This window comes from Mus pahari, chromosome 9 (genome assembly GCF_900095145.1).
Source record: "Mus pahari chromosome 9, PAHARI_EIJ_v1.1, whole genome shotgun sequence".
Taxonomy (NCBI): domain Eukaryota; kingdom Metazoa; phylum Chordata; class Mammalia; order Rodentia; family Muridae; genus Mus; species Mus pahari.
The window spans coordinates 43349440-43353894 of NC_034598.1; positions in this window are offsets into that span (position 1 = coordinate 43349440).

A 4455-nucleotide genomic window follows, 5' to 3' on the forward strand; every position below is an offset into this window, starting at 1 on the left:
CTCCTCCTCCTCCTCCTCCTCCTCTTTTGTTTTTTGGTTTTTCGGGACAGGGTTATTCTGTGTAGTCAGGAATCCGCCTGCCTCTGCCTCTCAAGTGCTGGGATTAAAGGCGTGCACCACCACTGCCCGTCAAATTCTCTCTTTCTATCTTTTGGTCCAAGGGACCAAACTCAGGTCATTTGCAGGAAGTTCCTTTACCCACTGAGCCATCTTGCCCACCCATCCTTGTTCGTATATGTGACATTGTGTGCGTAAGAGTGCATGCACATGCATACTTATGTGTGGAAACCAGATGTCAGTGTTGGATCTCTTCCTCTATCACTTTCCACCTTAGTTCATGAGCCATGGCCTCTCACTGAGCTTCAAGCTCACCGATTCAGTTAGACTGATTGGCTGGCAAGCACCTGACATCCACCTGACTTCACCTCTCCTCGGCTAGGATTATAAATGTATGCTGCCGTGCTCTGCTTTTTATATGGGTGCTGGGAATCTGAACTCAGTTTCTCATGACTGAGCCATCTCTCCCTACCCTCTTTCCTGGATATTTTACAGAAATTGATTCATGTCACACATAGTCTTCTGTGTTTGGCTTCTTTCATTTAGCACAGTATCTGAAATTCCTTGACATTGCAGCTTGCATTGGTCTCCATTGCTTGTCAACACTGAATACTACTGTGCTGAGTGAAACCTTATCTGATGGAGGTCATTTTGAATATTTTTGCCTTTGGGTGATGTGCACCGCATATATTCATGTGCAATGTTATATATATTTATGGTCAAGTGTTTGTGTAAGTTCATGTATTTTTATTCCATTCCTGAGAGTGGAATACCAAAGCAGACATTTGGTTTTGGTTCTCACAACTGGAATATTTCTGTTCACCCACTTCTGTTTGCTTTGGGGTTACCCAGATGCAACATTTTCTCTACAATTCCCCAAACACTGCCCTAATAGAAAATACCAGAATTCATTTTTTTCTGCTTTCAGCATTTCATATAAGTGAGATCTCATATTAAACTCATAAATTTTATTCTTAAAATTTAGTTATTTTTACTACATTTATTTATTTACTCTGTGTGCGTGTTTGCAAGTGCACACACGCACATGCACACACAGGTGTGTATGTGCAGTGAATGAGTATGGAGGTAAGAGAACAATCTTTGCAAGTCTCAGGGATAGAACTCAGGTGGCTAGGCTTGGGAGCAAGTGCCTTTACCCACTAAGCCATCTTGCCAGCCCGATGGGCAGTGTCATTGGCACTTAGAATAATATTGATTGATCTTTATCAATCATTGCTGCTGGAGCAGATTAATGATTCAACCACCACCCTTAGAAAGAATTTAGGGATGTAGTTTGTTTGTATAGTTGGGTTAAGATGTTTTTGTTAGTGTAAAAAATCCTGGGGAGCAATTTAAATTTTAGAAAGGCATACTCTTGACAGTTGAGCAAGGGACTCCTTGAAGTCAGGGAATAAGAACAGTGACAGCTGGCCATTACTAGCTGACATGCCTTTCTTCCTGAAGCTGTGCTGGTGATCAAGGGGTTTATTAATTTCATGTACCCATTTTTGCCCTCAGCTTCCTGATTCTATGATTTAATGAAAAATTGTTAATGAGTAGCTGTGTACCCTGAGGATTTAAAGTAGAAATGACTGGTTTTTTTATATATAAAAGTTTAGATTTGTGATTCTTTTAAGATTTTTTTTATGAGATTACTTTTTGACATAAATAATACAATAGTTGATCCTTTCTTGTATCTGAAAATTGCAGAGTGCCAGTAAGAGAACTGGCTGAGAAAAAAAATCTTGCTTGCTTATACTTTGTTAATCTATAACAAATTACTTAAAAATGAGTGTATGTAGGTCTTTGGGGTTAAATTCTTTTCTCATCTGTAACATATAAAACATTTAATCATGGAAGGGTATTGGGGGAACATGCAGTATTTCATTTATACTTACTGTAAGCATTCAGTTAAAATAGAATGTAATCACATTGTAGTTTTTTTGTTTGTTTTTGTTTTTGTTTTTTGTTTTTTGAGACAGGTTTCTCTGTATAGCCCTGACTGTCCTGGAGCTCACTCTGTAGACCAGGCTGGCCTCAAACACATTGTAGTTTTTATATTGCTTGAGAATTTTTCCTGGAGGATATAAGCTATGGGAGGAAAAAAAATAAAGTTGTTGGAGCATTGCTTCATCCACCAAATGTGTGTGTGTGTGTGTGTGTGATTTTGTGTGCTTGCTTCTTTACATTCATCACCAGCCCCAACATTTCCTCCTTTTTGTGGATGAACACACTGCTGGAGCTGGCCTCCAACAACAGGCCATGTGTGATATTTCCCCTCATTGTCCCACCACGAAAATTCAGTCAATTTATCTATCTACCTATCTATCTATCTATCTATCTATCTATCTATCTATCTATCTATCTGTCTGTCTGTCTGTCTGTCTGTCTGTCTGTCTGTCTGTCTGTCTGTCTATCTATCTATCTATCTATCTATCTATCTATCTATCTATCATCTAACATCCATGTAATATTTATCAATCATCAATCTCATTTCTATCATTTATCAATCTACACAACCCATTCATCACCTAGCAATCAATCTATCAACCTATTTTACAATCTATCTATACAAATCTTTCATACCTATCTATTTCTGTGGTCTACATCTATTTATGTCTGCACACATATTTTATCTCTATATATCATGTAGAGTTCTGTGTACCTGAACACAAGTAAAGACATAAAGAGTAAGATTATTTTTTTCTCCTTCTCAAGCCAATATTTGCACCTCCGGTGGTGGTACTTCTCCCTGAGAGCGAATGCTTTCTATGTACTGCACCTTGGGAGAGAACACACTTTTCTTTTTCACACTGATTTCTCACTGATGGGTATTTGGGTTATTTCTAGTGCAGCTTTTCAGATTATGAACCAGGGAGTTGTGCACACACAGCTTGCATCTTTTGGTGAATTCACACGTGCATTTCTTTTGAGCATCCCTTTGTGGGGAGTCACTGATGGAGCTGTGACTGCATCAAGCCTCACACCAGTGTTTCAGAGTGTGTCAAGTCCACAGCAGCATTGCTTTCCCGCCCTTTCTACCTTGGTCATTGCAGTATGTGAGCAACCTCTGGGCTCTGGAAGCTGCACAATATTTCATTGAGTGGGTGTCAGGAATTTGTTTAGTCATTCCTCTGATGATGGATGTTTCAGGAATTTCTTGTTTTTCTTCATGACAAGTAAAAGCTGCCATGGGCAACTTTACACATGCCTCTTTAAGCACAAGATTGAGTATCTCTGCTTTCTTCCAAAATTAAAAATATGTGCACACGTACTTATTTTCATGTGTGTATGTGAGGGTGTGCATGTGCCACAACTCCTGGGAGTCAGTTCTCACCTTCTATCATGTGGGTCCTAGATATCTCTCTTAGGCCATCAGGTTTGGCAGCAAGTGAGTGCCTTTACCTGCTAAGCCATCTCACTTGCCCCTAAGAGTTTTCTGAAGGTAAAGTTCCTAGAAGTAGAGTTATTGGTTTCCAGATCATTAAACACTTTGACACATTCTGCCTGTCATCATTCCTCCTCCAGTCACTTTACCATCTCAAACAATATGAGAGAGAGATCATTATCTCTGCCTTGCCACCAACACAGGCCATTCCTACCAAGCCAAGCGCCCCATGTATAAAATTAAGGTGATTCTATCCGCTTTCTCTGGCTGCCATGGGAGACACACACAAAGCAGACCTTAAATCTGGCTTTCTGCACATCAGAGGCACGCTGTGATTCCTCCTTCTCTATCATGCAGATGGGCGCCACCATGCTGGGCTTTCTCCTCAGTTTTTTCCCCATTCATTCTGTTATTTTCAGTCACAGTTCCTTAGGACTTGGTCCAGAAATTTCTATTGAAAAAACGTACCCTGCCAGACAGTGGTGGCATATATCTTCAGTCTCAGAACTGGGAAGGCAGAGGCAGGTGGGTCTCTGAATTTAAGGCCAGACTGATTTACAGAGTGAGTTCCAGGACACTGAGGGCTACAGAGTGAGATCCTGTCTTAAAACAAAATAAAACAACAACAACAACAACAACAAAATCACAAGACAAAACAGAAACAAAACAAAAAACAAAACAAAACAAAAAACCAACCCTATATATATATATATATATATATATATATATATATATATAACCATGAAAGCATGAAAAATAATAATGATGTTCATTTACAGCATTTGGAAATTACTTTTGTATAAATACTCTTTCAGCTGATGTCAAGTTACCAAAATAATGCTTGAGTGTGGTGTTAGGAAGAAGTGGCCAGAAGTCAGGACTGAATAGTGTGAAGGGAGGGTGGCAGGGAGCCCTAACAGGCTGTTCTTGTAAGGGAATTGCCTGAGCAGTTCCCTCGGAGACAGAACATGTAAGCATCCAGAAAGAAAAAGCAGGTGGCTGAGTGTGCT